Here is a 16,184-nt window from a genome sequence, read left to right as displayed (position 1 = left end):
GTCCTGTCCTTCTCCAGGAACAAGGGTCCCCTTGGTGGTTTTTTTGAGTGTGTCCATGCCTCACCCCTTGAATAATTGACATAACAGTACATCCAATGAGATATCCGACATTAGTGGTGTGGTAGTTATGTGGTGTTGGGTAACTCCAGTTCCCAGCATGATGTGCAACACAGGGCCAGATTATAATGGAGGCGCAAGGGGTCAGTGCCCCTGGGACCCCCTCTAGCTATGGGCCCCCTGTGGTTGTCATTTTTTTTTTTTTAAAAAGACAATGTTTAAGTTATGTTTTTTTTTTTGTTGCTAAATGTTTTGCGCATGGGTGGGGTAGTGCTGCAGCTTCACCTATCTGCCAATGTGACAATGATTTATGGTGCTGAGCATCGGGAGGCAAGGCACACTGATTGCACAAGTGTGCAGTGCTTTTCTGGGAGTTGACTAAGTCCCATGACACTTTGCACCAGAGGACAGAGGCTGAGAAGTTTGTGCTGAGCTCTGATTGGTGGAGCTCATTACATACTTCTCAGGTCCATGGAGAACAGCAGCAGCAGCTTAGTCATAGGAGGGTTTTTAATCAGAGGCAGCACTAGGACTGTGAGGTCTCCTCCAGAGTAAGGGGCAGAGGGACAAACACAGGCTTTTCATGTGGTGTGTGTATATATATATATATATATATATATATGGTGTCTATTATTATTCCGAGTGCCGCCAACCCCCTGTCTATATATATATATATATATATATATATATATATATATATATATATATATATATATATATATATCCCCTGCAGGTAACCATTGACCAAGTTTATTCTGCCTTTACTCTATGTTTTGACAGTATAATATTCGGCCATGCAGTGTGCGGCCAGTAATGACAAGTGCAAGGGGGCCCCCCGCTCTAAAGTACCCCGGGCCCCCCAAAGGCTTAATCTGCCACTGGTGCAACTTAAATGTCGAGATTGTTTTGGTAATAGTGTGTGAGGCCATGCGGATGCATGCTTTACAAACTATTTTAAATTTAGGACATTGCTGTACAAATTATAGGCCTACAGCTGTAGGCCTATAATTTGTACAGCAATGTCCTAAATTTAAAATAGTAAGGAGTGCTTAAGCCACAACAATGTCATAACCCTTAAATAGCACAGGCTAATTGTGAGGTTAGAGGAAAGTCCCCCAAAAACAAAGTACCAATTGGGATACAGCATACATTCATTGATGAAGGAGTAATTGAATTAATGTTATTTACTATGTACAGTATGTGTGTGTTAACATATTTTTTTTTAGTACTGTGTTTACAGCAGACCCATCTTCAATGTAGTTTAAAAATGTATGTGCCCTTCACACATAACTCACAACTTTTTATTATGTACAAATACAACAAACATTTGTTTATGTTATATATTTTTTTTTTTTTTTATCCCTTCACTACAGACACTGAACAGCAGCAGGAGGAGGTGGCAGCCCTTATTCGGGAGATCTTCCTGACCCTTTTTTATTTGCAACTTCTTTTTGGCCTACTGGAGGCCCGCATTTAATTTTTTTTTATCCCCCCCCCCCTTATTATGTTTGTAAGAAATAAAAGTTGATATTGTATTATAAATTGCCTGTGTTTTTAATAATAAATATGTTAGAGGGCTTGTAAGGGTAGGTACATACAGATGTGTAATGTAAGTTATATTAGTAATTTGAGGTGAGGGGTAATGATTGATGTGTAAATGTGTGTGTTTTTGAGTAAAATAACACATAGTGAAAATGCATGAATGTTTAATGTTTTTCGATTAAAACATCACACATAACATCAGGGTAGGTATACATGTTACACATTTTGGACAAACTAATTATGGACATAATTTAGTACATATACAGAAACACCAACATAACTTGATTTAAAAGTAACAGCAATATGGGGACACATAGATAGTGATTAAAATGCCACATTAGAACATAACAAATATACATGTAATGTGGTTTAAAATGTAGTTTTATTAGGTCTTTATTAAGGTAGACAATTGAGTTAATAGAAAACAATAAGTGAATAACAAATAGATTAATTAATCAATTGTCAGATTAGTAGTTGAGAGGCAAGATTTGCAGGTCCATATATGTGAAGGGTATGCCAGCGTGCACGGACGTACGCTCACTCTCACGAGCGGTGACATAAGCTGAGTTTTTCATTGAAAACAATAGGGACCCGTCCGTGCAAGCTGGCGTACGCTCAGATCGCCGCAAGAAGGCGGTGGGGAGACGGAGGAAAGACGGCCGTAGACGGCGCCGTACGCTCAGTCGTACGCTAGTCGACGGAGTGTAAGGGCTGGGCCGACCGCGTACGTTGCCGTACGCTCATTTGTACACCACTCCCCTTCTACGTTATTTCTGCCCGTACGCAAGCGGCCGATTTGTGGGCGGACTTAACCCTAACGGCCGCGTACGGCTAGCGTGCGGTAATTGTGAACGTACGCACGTTTGGCCGCTCCGATCAGAATAAGGCCCTGAATGTGACACTGCGGTGAAACAGTGATTTCCCTAGAGTACTCTTGTGTGGGATAGATTTCAACAAAGTGCATGTTTCCCAATAGGAAAGGAAATGTGTTTTGATCCTATTCTGACTGATGCACAACCTAGATATTGCAAGTCTTGATCAACAGAAAAAGTCCAGCGCAAGGATTATAAAATAGAATCCAAACACACCCTACAAAATCTCCAATGGCAATATAAATGCAGCATAACACATAAATACAATAAAATATAATCGATGAAAGGTGCCTTAGTGATAACTACAATATGTTTAGGTATCTAAATATATGTGCTTGAGAATTTTATGACACAGTAGCTTAAATAGTGAAAAAAAATACTTGTAAAGAGACAATATTTAAAAAACTAATTCTAAGGGGGATATTCAATCCCTGGTCCCGACTGTCTGGATGTCCAGACAACCGTGCCCTGTCCCGTTCTCGGCATGCTCGACTGATGATCGGCAGGCGGAATTCAATGTCCCGCCTGCCGAGCACCGAAAAGGGGGCATGGCCTACGACATACGGCTGTGGATCGTCGAGATTGGGCCGTGAGCTCAACAATAAACAACTGTTCTCTGTAAAACAAGCACGACTCATTTTGCTGAGATGCCTCTTCAATGCTGTCTGAAAAGACAGCATTGAATAAGCACCAGCCGCTATTTCCCCTGTCGGAAATAGCAACGGGGGATTGAATACCCCCCAAATCTTCAAAATAGACCATATTGTATGTGATAAATTAAATTATTATTATTATTATTATTAATAATAATAATCATCATATAGGTATTAAATCAAGCATTATTTTATGACATGGGGTAGAAAAGTGCTAAAATGGTGACAAATGGTAACAAATATAAAAATGTTGGTTCTGAAAATGAATGTAAATTCCAAATCATAGAGGAAAATATACTAAAATGGGAATTCTATATCACATAGCATGTGGCTATGGGCAACCAATCAGAGTGTACTTCTTATTTATTTATCACCTTCTAGAAGATAATAGATAGTAACTGTCTGCCCATAGCAACATCTTTATTTAATAGAACTCCCATCCCAACAAATGTAGCTCTGTCCACACTGTGAGCCAGTGCACTTTGGGAAATGCCCTTCTGCAATTTTCTACATGGTTGTTTGTGTGATTGCTAGAAAGGGACGTATAGCAATGCGTTCCAAACCAGCAAAACCTCACTTTTCGACAGACTCTTATTTAAGTAAACCTTACATTTGTAGTTCAACAATAGTGGCTATTGATAAATAAGTTTTGTATTTAATCATGCGAGTAAGTGTATGTAGGATATGTAGGATATGTAGGGTCTTAGTATTCATGATTCTCATCTGTTCTTTAGAATGGATGCTTTTAATATTTATATATATATATATATATATATATATATATATTTTTTTTTTTATTTTTTTTTTTCAAAAAAGAGCTGCACTCCGACCATAGACTTACAGGAAATTATTTAATGCAAAAAACCACAGCCAACTACCGTATATACAAGATGTGTATCGCTTTGATCCCTGTTTTGGGATCAAAGCGATACACATCTTGTATATACGGAAGTTGGCCATAGACTCTAAGCTCATTAGAGCTGATTCATTCCTTAGAAGATTTCACCAACGGTTTAATACCCCTGATAACAATCGGATTTTGGATTGTTTGTGTATGATTTACACCCCATTCAGCAAGAAGCTTATTGGTTTGTTCTCGCCCCTGAGGAAGTTTTATTGACGAAACGCGTTGGACCCCACACCTCAACCGACTAACTCCTATAAACAAATGAACTGTGCCGTTACATACCAACATCGTTTAATCTAAGGAGATATCAAATGCCAACAAACCTCTTTAAGTGAACGTAAATTGGCAAAACATATGTATAATACAAATGTTAAACAATTTCACAGTGCCCTCTGAAAGTCCTTTTTTCTTTTTATATATATATATATATATATATATATATATATCCTGGAACAGGCTGGCACTCACTTACAGACTGTGTATATGCCTGGGGTAGCTTTCCAATGGTCCCTCGACGGAGCCATGCAATACATCCACAAATAAAGATAGCACTCACCAGGGCTTGTCAGCTTGAATTTTGTTCTGCTGTGTTTATTCCATCAGCAGATTATACACAAATACATACATGTCAGGTCGACGTTTCGGCCACAGAACGTGGCCTTACTCATGACCACATCAAAGAAAGACCAACAGAATATATATATATCACATTTTTATGTTATGTTATTTTATTTTATGTAAAGAGTGTGCTGTGGGGGACATTGGGTATTGATTGTTTTTTGGGGAGAAATGGTTCCTCCACCTGTGCAAAGGTCTAACAAGAAAGGGTGAGATTTTGCACAGTCCTGATACAAAAGGATCGTTGTGTATCTGTAGACTAAACAAATATTTATGAGTAATTTCAGAATTTCATAATTAACATAGTTCAGGTGCTCCCATGAGTCATACATTATAACTTAGGTAATGAAGACAAGAAAAGAAGAATCTTTTTTGTTGGGGCACTGTTAAGAAATATATTTTAATTGGTATTAAAACATAATATACTTATTGATATGCATTAAAACATTCATGAGTGCACAAGTATAAATTATGTAAAATTACAAAAGAACCCAGTGTGCAAATTTGACACTGTGTACACAAACATACATATGGGCAAGAGACAGAAGTATTACCTTCTGTATCCTTCTGTCTTCTTCTTTTTTTATGTGTTATTTCTTATTGTATATATTTCATGTTAAAAATAAATACACCTTTAACAATCTTGGATAAGCAGAATAGTACCTACAGTATTTATCATTAAGGATCACGTACATTGGCTGAAACATACATTGAATTTTTACCTCTTTTGAACTATTTGTTAATTTTAATACCAATAAAAAATACATTTATCAATAGTGTACCAGCAAAAAAAAGTATTTTCTTCTCCTCGTTTCCTTTGCAAATGCCCCTTCTGTGGTAAGAAATGAGGCCATTTCATAGATAGTGTTCAATTTTATTTCAGTCCACAATATTATAGTGTCTTCTTAGGGATGATGAATTTAATTCTACAGCTGTACTAATTGAAATTTTAAATATAGTCTCTGTTTTCATATTATACATGATCTCAGAGGTAAGTTGTTGCCTAATATTAATATCATTCCTCATGCCATATGTGACACAAGGTGACAAATTTGCCATGAACTTACCTCCTTCATTCAAAATCCAGATTCCCCCCAGGCACACAAGAAAAATCTTTAAACATCTGAAAAAAATAATAAAAAATAATAATGTGTTAACTTATGCATAAAACTGCAATTTAAAAAAAAAAATTTGTCTTACTATGCCAGAATATTATCACAACTTTATATGATCTACAACATTTTTGAACTACAAAATGAATTAATCTGTTCATCAAACAAAAATAATCTGTATAATAGAGCACAAGTGAAAAATCTGAAGCAGGAAGGTACAAATGTTGTTTCCTGTTTAATAAGGTAAACCTAAAGCAACTAAATATTGTATTTAACAATAAAAAAATTCAGTATAAAACTATTTTTGTGCCATATCATAAACATATACTAAAAAGGCGTATTACAATTTTCCTTTTAAGTCATGGTTGCCTACCTGACCCTCTCCTCAGGGAGAAAATGCTCTGTTCCTGGACTTCCCTGGTAAAGTATGATTGCCAGCACCTGTGGGGAGCTAGTTAATTGATAAGAAAGGTGTTTCACCACAGGTGATGGCAATCATACATTACCAGGGAAGTCCAGGAACAGAGTATTTTCTCCCTAAAAGAGAGGATCAGGTAGGCAACCATGTTTTAAGTGCATTTGTGGTGTGGTTCTAATACAATGAAATACTTGAATTCCTTATTGTTGGTGTGTTGGTGTACTTAGAAAATCTTGTAAATAAGCCATCTTCTGCAGAAGATTTAGGAGCAAAATGATAAAAGGTTCCATCTTTCTCAAATCCACCCCTCCGTTCAGTAATAATTATACCATAAATTTACAATTACCTCCATCATTGAAATTCATGGACCTTATATGAAATCTTCCCCATCACCAAAAATCATGCATCAAATCTGCAGCCACAGCAAAACACCAGAGTTCAGTAGCTTAATAGCATGGCTGCTCTTTGCATGCATGGGCGGATGCAGGAGAAAATTACAGGGGGGAGGGCACCATTATAGGAGAGGGTTTGGGAGTGGCAAGAGAGAGAGAGAGAGCAGAGCAGAGAGGGTGGGAATGGGTTTAAAAATAGGCCCTGGAGTTTAAAGTACACAGGCCCACCTTGGCAATAAAAGTGAAGGATATAGTTGAGCGCGCACCAAAGGCGCACTCCAGAAAAGGGGATGTGGCCACTCAAAAGGGGTGTGTCCTTGAATGTAATGTACTACACCATATACAACTTCTACACATTATGCAACAAAATACTAGACCCCATTATACTTGCCCCTTACACATGATGCCAAATGGAATGAGCCAAAATTCACATAATGCCACATGGGTTGAGCCAAAATTCATATAATGCCACACAGATTGAGCCAAAATTAACATAATTCTACAAGGGTAGAGCCAACATTCACAATATGCTTCATAAACAGGGATCATTAAACATTTGCACCATAATGCTCATTACATGTTAAACCACACATCATAATGTCCATTATTTATTATGCCAAACACCATAATGCCTATTAAAAATTATGCTGCTTGCCTACATGCTTATTGCCAAGGGTTCCATGCTCATAACCAGGGGTTCCTTGTTCTTTGCAATGTGGGATTACATGCTCATTGCCAAGAGGGAATGCATGGTAACTGGAGGACAGCTGCCATTGGGCAGAAGTGACAGCCATTAACAGCTGGGCAGAGAGCGGGAGGCTGTTTGCCTGTATTCAGAGCACTGCATGTAACAGCTATTTGTCAGGGACATTACAGGGTAGGCTCCTTTTACATCAGCCGAGTCACTGCATTTTGTGGTGTGAGCGGGAGAGAAAACAACCCCCTCCCCACCCTTTAACTGGTTATATAATTTAACCGGCTATATCTTTGGAACCAACTGACCCATGTGCATGATTACGGGCCATATGCACTAAGCTTCAAAATGTGATAACATGAAGAGTGATAAGCAGCCAGCCAATCAGCTCCTACCTGTCATTTGTCAAACCCAGCCTGTAACATGTCAGGAAGGAGGTGATTGGCTGGTTGTTTATCACTCTCCATGTTATCACATTTTGGAGCTTGATGCATCTGGCCCCATATGATAGTATCATATTGAAGAACTTTTGAGTGGGCTTCGAATGATTTGGACCATTTAGTTCTAGAGAAATCTGTCCTCAAAGAACATTAACAGCCAAAAAATTACATTTCAGAAATAAAAAAAATATTGGTTTACACGCAATATCTCTGGAATCCTGGTTGTCAAATTGAAGGCCCAGCGATTTGGGTTCGAATGAGATCAACCACGAGCTTCTGTGATGCCATTAGGGCATCTGGCAGCTATCAGAACTGGGTGGGGGTCGGAAATAGCGGTCTCATACATACATGTACATATATGGAAACCTTGAGAAGGAAAAAGATGTTGCCTGGCCACTCTGTCTATTTGTAACACAATTGGAGCAGCCAGAGAACATCCCCCGGCCCCAAATCACCAAAACTGTAACATCCCAGGGAATACATGCCACTCTATCCCTCTGGGCTGGGCAATAGCGGCCCTCCAGATGTTGATGAACTACACATACCAGCATGCCTTGCATCAGTTTCAGCATGGCCACATAGCAAAACTCATGCAAAGAATCCTGGGATGTGTAGTTTATCAACAGCTGGGGGGCCACTATTGCCCAGCCCTGCTCTAGCCTGAGGGATAGAGTGGCATGTGTTACTGATCACCCTATTGGTGCTACCAGATCAGCAAATGACACACAATAAAATCAGCTCTATGTGGCCTTTTCCACTGTGCATGTTTATTGTATTAATCTAATACAGCTAATACAAAGTAAGCAGGATACAGTCATTTTTAAAATACCCTCTGTCTGGCATGATCTTCACTGCTCTAAACCAAGCAGGGGGGTAATTAAAAACCTGCATTGAATAAGCTTCTCATTCACATTACACACTTTTATAGTTCCAGGGCTGATTCAAGCCTCCTGCTGCCTTGCTCAGTAGAGAAAGCAAATTATGATGTCAGCTAAGCAGCGGGATATTTGAAAATAGCTTTGAGCAATTGGCAGAGCTTCTGTACTAGACTTCATTTGGCAGTGGCAATTGTGTAGACACCTGGTATTTAAACGATAACATTTTAAAAGCTGAGATTACTTTCAACTAGTATTTATACAACACTCTTTCTAGTCTACAATACTTTTCATATCTTGTAAATTTCTCCAAAGGTTCTGTTTTGCTGATCTAATAGGGATCAGAGACCTGACCAAGTGTGGACGTCTCTGGGACAATAGATCGGCGTATGAGCTGAGTGGGGATGGTCCTGAAATCATGTGTATAAATATTGGCTGCATCATCTATTTTCATTTTTTGGAAGCTTTAGTACAGTAAATTTACCCCTTATTATACAGCCGTTTCTGTGTCATTTCTGTCCCTTACTTTGGAGGTGCAAGGCTAGGTAAATTAGTATTTGTGTTGCCAGAATTTTGCAATGGACTGTCATGTACTGTAGCTTCACCTAATATATTGTTAGATCCTAATTAATGCCTTCAACGTTAATCACCACTCTTATGTGCTTTAAAGGGCAGAATTTGCAGGAAAAAAACTAATGAGAATAGATTTCTATAATTTCTTAAACTGACTGTTTCATCAATAGATTTGTTACTCTTTATAGAACCATAACACAATTTTGATAGATATTCATACTGTATGTCAGTGAACAAATAATCCCTGTCAACATAGAGTCATGGGCATAGTGGGTGCAGTGGTGCCATTGCTATTGGGTCCAGAGGCCAAGAGAGCCAGGATCCAGGTCAAGTAGTTGTCTTCCAAGTTCCCAAAGTTGATTACCATGCAACTGGGTCTGGCCCATTGTGTGGCCTGTAGGTGTCTGTCTTTGTCTCTCCCTTTCAGCACTACATTGGTACCATCCATATCCCATGTTCCAGGATCACCATTACAGATCACCCCCCAACCACCACCACCACCTTGCCACAGAATATCCTTCTCCTTGATTACAGCTTTGGTGAAGTAGGCCACATTGATGGGGCATTAAATGGTCAACTGCTGTCTCTTTAGATCAGGGGTGTCCAAACCTATCCTCAAGATCTACCAACAGTTCATGCTTTTCAGGCCACCTGTGAATCTATGAAAGGTTTCAGTTAAGAATGAATGCAGTATGTTTAAAAATGTGACAGTTAGTATTGACTACAGCTGTGCATCAGCTAGGTAATTTGGAAAATATGGATTGTTGGTAGATCTTGAGGACTGGTGTGTCCAGCCCTGCTCTTAGGGGCCCCTTCAAATATTGTTATGGGGCCCTCAAAGTTCTGGCTACTCCTCTTCGGAAAAAATAGTTTCCAGCACTGGACTAGTCTGCAAGATAGCATTGCATATGTGATCTACTTTATCAAATAATGACTTGGTCTCAGTTTCATTGAGAGATGTATCTTAACTCTTAAAAGATAGCAAGAAAATCACTACAAAGCCACATATGTTGCACCTAGGATTAGGACACAGGTCCATCCCAGGAGCGTCCTGGTATTTACGGCCTGTATGTTCCCAGTGCGACTCGGCTTATTGTGGGTTGCAGATTTGACATGAAGGCAGGGCGGGGCAGAGCAGCGGTTCATCATTGGGGGCAGGGGAGGAGACAGCACTTGGAGCTGACATCGCTGCCTTCTCCATAGTGTGAACGGGATCCTGGTCGCTCAACCCGGGTTACTCGTTTACGCTACACTACAACCCAACTCAGAGCCATTTCAACAGTGATGGTGATGTAAGGTTGCTCACACCGCTACGGTGCATTCACAACGCACCTCGACCCAAGTTGATGATGTAATGACCCAGCAATAACCTACGTCGAGAGTGTGGACTGAACAGGGTATTACTCACTGCAGATGCAAGCTCAGGCCTTGGCTACCATTTCCTTTTGAATTCAATGTACCAGCTTGTAACAAAACTACCACTAAGTTGGAATTTTATGCTTTTTATCTTGCCTAAAGGTGCCCATACATTACTATGACTTCTTTGAGAAGAGAAGTTGCATGCAATTTCACTTTGAACTTTCCAAAAGCATCCCAGGCACCAGGACTGCATACGATACACCGCGTGCATTCCTTTTACATACAATCTATTGTATGCGATTCCAGCCAAGCCTGCCAGAGGCTGTCCGATCCAACATTTCTATAGTGCAGCCCATCTGATCTTCACACTCTGATCCGTTGTGCACGGGACCGTTTACTGTTCGTCAAAGACATGCAATTTTGAAACTTTCATCCAACTTCTCAGCCCGAACCGTAAAAAACTGATAAAAAGGGCCCAAATTGCACAAGTGTATGGGCACCTTAAGAGATGTTCATTGTTTAACATAATTATTATTTTGCTTATATAAAGCTTTCATTCATACTTCTTCATTTACCTGATATTTTACTTCCCTGCAAATGAACAAAAGAAATAGTGCCATACTGTATTAATAAATGACAGGGGCAATACAGTGAGTGAAACAGTATTTGCAGGTTGCTTTGCACATGAAAATCATGAAGCCATTCTGAATAATTTATAGTGCATGGCCCTTTTTTTCCACATCATAAATTTGTCAATCCATTGTCATATTTGTCTAGCCGTTCTTTGCTTTCAGACAGAATGTTTTGCAGGTAACAGAAACTGTAATGTAATGTGCAGTGCAATGTATCACCACTTATGTGAAATGTGTCTCTCAGTGTCAGTAATCCATTGATCTAATTAGACCAAATTACTCAACTGTCAACTTCTTAATTCTGCTAAACTGGCTTTTAAGGCCTCAGTGACTCATAGTATTCTCACATAACTGTGTCAGCAATTTTGCTATTTACAGAACACTGCCTTTCCACACTGCAGTTTTTATAGTTGTGTCTGTGGTTATGACCTTTAAAGGCATTTAAAAGGCAAGAATAGTGCTATCATCTCTACTGGTTTGGGTGCCCATTAAGAAGGCCACAAACCCAAAGGCCAAGGTCAAAAAGAGACAAAGCTAACAGCAATAAAGTGCATGTAAAAAAAGCATTTAATACGTCTTGCAATACTGGTGCTTGATGATGAGCTCTCAGATGGCACTTATGCTTAATCCAAGATGAGAGGAATGGATTGTTGTGTGTGTTGTGGAGCGTACATGGGTGCTATAGTCCCTGCACCTCAGGTGAGTTACATCAGAGGGCCACAATAAGTGTCAATCTAGGAGAAAGTGACACCAAAGTGCTAGCTCTTCTGCAGTGATAGTAGCCTAGTGCTGCAGGGTGATATTCTCCTGCAGCACTCAGCTCCTGTCACAAAGGAACACCTGGCACTACAGACAGGCCAGTCTCTGGGGGTTTCCAGCATCTCCAGGGATGCTGGAAAATCCTAAAGCCCCCTTGCTCCATGCCCCCCAGAGTGAAGTCACTGGAATTTTGCTAGGCCACACCCCTTTGTATTAAGCCCTGTCCCCTTTTTGGACAGGCATGTGGGGAATAATGCAGAGTGTACACATCTTTGAGATACATGTTAGCAAATAGTACTGTGAACTGGAAAGTGAAAAAAGGTAGAAAAATTGATGCAGTGATGCATCGTCTAGTAGAGGTGTCAAAAAAATGATAACCACTAGCTGTAGAACACATCACACATCCCCGCAGATTGTTTTGGGTGACCATTTTAGCTATGTTTGAGACTGGCATTTCTCAAACCGTCCTAGTTGATTAGCCTCTTTTGTCTCATCCCACCATTAATGTACCATCAGTACATGTGGGGAGCGGTACAACTAAATATGGTGATGAGGACATAGTAGAAATACTGTATAGTGATGAGGACATAGTAGAAATTGAAAGAGAGAATGAATTTAGATCAATTGGGTATCACATTCATATACTTTATTTAATATTTTATTATATGAAATAATCAATAAAAAATGAAAGGAATTGTAAATGATGCCTAGACGGTTTAATAATAATAACAATAAATCATTAAAAGAGTGTGTCACTCTTTGTTAGACCCTGGGATATACTACCCTGGGATATACTACTTGGACCAGCTCCTTCTACAGATTCCCCAGTCCTTTATGGTGCATTTGGAACTACACAATTTTGGGAAACAACCACCTGTTCAATCTATTGGGATTCCAGCCGCTTGCAAAGCCTGATTCCAGAACTTAGAAAATACAACATAGGCTGCAAACCCAGTCAGGTGTATGGACACCCTTCCATTCCAGCACCTTTCAATCTTGGACATCATCAGTGGGGACCATTATCATCAATAAAGAAGCAACTATAGAAACAAGCAGGACTGTTAAGAAGTATAACTTTTTTCCATTCATATCCCAAGTCTATCAATAGTTAAACTCAATGAGATCTCTTTTAATGATTTATTATTATTATTATTATTATTATTATTATTATTATTATTATTATTATTATTATTAAACCGTCTAGGCATCGTTTACAATTTCTTAAATTTTTTATTGATTATTTTATATAATAAAATATTACATATATGAGTGTGATACCCAATTGATCTAAGTTCATTATTTAGCGCTCCACTCTTCTGTTCCAATTTATGTTATTTTGTTGGGGAGTGACCTTCCCTGTTGTGTGAGCAGCTGGCCTTACACCCCTCTCCATTGGCGCCCACCTTCCTCACCACGGGTGAATTACAATATAGTAGAAATTGAGGATGCTTTTATGGAAGTGATACATGATGAGGAGGATATGTGTGTACTACTACTATCTGGTACTGAGGTTGTTGACGATGTTTGTAGTTCTTAAATGTGATAGAAAAAAGAAAGTGATTTTGATGCCAGGGCATTGTGAGTGCATAAAGTGGTTTGGTTCACGTCTCCCCAGCAATATCTCATCAGAGGAGACCTATATATGGGCATTTGCTTTTGCCCATTCTAGATGCCGCTAAAGAAGACAATGTTGTCTGAAGTAGCATGTTCCATGAACTTTCACAGGGATTTTTAAGTTTTGGAGCTGGTTACATAAGAGTTGCCTACCTGACACTCTCCAGGGAGAAAATACTCTGTTCCTGGTCTTCCCTGGAAATGTATGATTACCATCACCTGAACCTTGGTCGGACCCTGGTCTTTGAACACAGGTGTTTCCAGGGTCGAACCCTGCTTCATACCCCATTTACACAGCAATTCGACCTGGGTCGGACCAGGGTCTGCACCATTTATACCCCTTTTCCATCTGAAACCCATGTTAAACACGGGTTTTTGAACATGGATCATAACTGTGTAAGACACAGGTAAAAATACAGTTTCCACTACACATAGAACCGTGTTTTACCCGTGTCAGAGCCATTTACACTAAACCCAGGTAAGCTGTGAAAAAAACAAAGAATGCCACAAGAAATAGCTTTTTTTCAGTCCAAACCATATTGAAGTCACAAAGGGGAGAAAGGGGACAAAGGGGAGGGGTGGTTGTGGGTGGGGACTTCTTACAGCATTGCAGCAATGGAGTCAGAGAGAGTAGCTGTGTCTATGCTGGGCTTGCAGACATTTTGAAGTTTTTTGCTGTACTATTCCGCCATGGACAGCTTGATGCAGCTTATAACACTCTGCTACCTACTGCTGCTCTGGAGGAGGAGGACCAGGGCCGGTGCAAGGCACCGGAGCGTCCCAGGCGAGTCGGGGTGGGGGCGCCCCGGTGCTGGGGGGAGGGGGGGTGGTACCTGTGGAAAAAACTTGCGGCCCCGGCATCCCTGCAGTGCTGGGGCGGTCAGGGGTGTCCGTGCCATAGGGGTACCTGCGGCGCCGTCATGTGTATAAAGCTGGCTGCGGCCGGCGGGGTCCCTGCAGTGAATAGAAAATAACTAGCGCTTCCCGCGCCGCCGCGCGCATAGCGCTAGTTATTTTCTATTCACTACAGGGACCCCGCCGGCAGCAGCCAGCTTTACACACATGACGGCGCCGCAGGTACCCCTACGGCACGGACACCCCTGACCGCCCCAGCACTGCAGGGACGCCAGGGCCGCAACTTTTTTACACAGTTCGCTGGGGGTGAGGGGCGAACTGCCGCCCTCCAGGTGCCGGCGCCCTAGGCAAATGCCTAGAGCTGCCTAGTGGTGGCGCCGGCCCTGAGGAGGACCCAATTCTTTGCAGAGAGGGAGAGTGCTCATTGCCATTATTTGAGGCAGAGGAGAGCGCTGATATCAGACAGTGTTTCCACTTTTGTGAAAATGAGCACTGCACCAAACAGAAGAATGTGGATGAGAGATTACAGACATGGGGAGGCTTTTATGCAGACAATTCTAAGTTTCCATGAGCCATCACGAAACAGACCACCAAGTTCAGGAAGCCCATTGAGCCCAGCAGGAGGTTAGCAATTGCTATTTGGTGGTACGCTACCCCTGGAGAGTATCGTACACTCTTGTTTAATTGGTGTAGGGATTGGCACAGTGTGCAAGATTGTGTACCAAGTCACATAGGCATTGCTGCAAACCCTATACCAGCGCTTTATATCCTTGCCACAAAGACAGCGACTAGAGGACACTGTCAAGGGATTCAAGAGACATGGATATCCTCAGTGTGGTGGAGCAATCCATGGTACCCACATTCCCATCATTGCCCCCCATGATAACCCAGCAGACTACTATAACTGAAAGGGGAGGCATTCTATTGTCCTGCAAGCTGTAGTGGACCATAAATACTGGTAAGCAATAATTGAGTAAATGTTTGTTTTGTAAGGGTGGGCCTTTTTTGAGGCACAACATGTAATATACTGGTCTTTTTAGTTTCACAGATGTGTTCATAGGTTGGCCCGGTAGATCACATGATGCGAGGGTTCTAGCCAATTCAGATCTGTACACTATTGCAGAGGACCAGCTAGGTGGATGTCTGTTCCCTAGAGAGGTAAGAAATTTCTACCCTTACACTTATGTTCACCCATAAACCAATATATATGTTTTGCACCAGGAATAAATATAATTTTTTTACAGAAATCTGTGACTGCTGATGGTGTGAACATTCCTGTCCACCTCATTGGTGATGCGGCCTACCCCTTGCAGCACTGACTGATGAAGGGTTACACCCGGCATGTTTAACTGTTGCCACAACAGATCGCATATACCCAAGCTCTCAGTTCTGCCCGTATGGCAGTTGGAAATGCTTTTGGCCGCGTAAAAGGACGCTGGCGTTGCCTCATGAAGAGGAATGATGTGGACTTAAAAATCATGCCGGATATTGTAGCAGCCTGCTGCATTCTCCACAATATGTGTGAGCTGCAAAAGGAAAACTTTCTTCCTGAGTGAAATGTGCAGGATCAGGAGGTGTGGGGAAACCTACATGATTCAGCAGGCTATGAGGGGTGCATAACATTGCCGCAGAGCTGATAATAACCACAATCACAGAAAACCTTTCATCAATGTTGCAGTAGGGGACACATAGAAATATTGTTAAACATATTTGTGTTTATTTTTTTGTTTGCACAATTGCAGTTCTCTTATAAAATTTGTTAAAAAAATTTTTGGGGTATGTTTATAAAACTTTTCATACAGGTAGAAAATG

General features: G+C 40.7%; 1 protein-coding gene across 4 annotated transcripts in view; it reads right to left on the bottom strand.

Moving 5' to 3' along the window:
• TAFA2 (TAFA chemokine like family member 2) overlaps positions 1–16,184 on the bottom strand; it is a 209,893-nt gene that overhangs the window by 69,658 nt on the left and 124,051 nt on the right. For 3 of the 4 annotated variants that reach the window (XM_083182629.1, XM_083182630.1, XM_083182628.1), the window contains one exon: positions 5,717–5,772. The exons of the other annotated variant lie outside the window; for it this stretch is intronic. The gene's annotated coding sequence lies outside the window, so the exon portion shown is untranslated. The remainder of the gene's footprint in view (positions 1–5,716; positions 5,773–16,184) is intronic. 4 annotated transcript variants of the gene reach the window in all.

Source organism: Crinia signifera, chromosome 4, assembly GCF_055691185.1.
Source record: "Crinia signifera chromosome 4, ASM5569118v1, whole genome shotgun sequence".
Taxonomy (NCBI): domain Eukaryota; kingdom Metazoa; phylum Chordata; class Amphibia; order Anura; family Myobatrachidae; genus Crinia; species Crinia signifera.
This window is presented reverse-complemented; position numbering and strand designations above follow the sequence as displayed.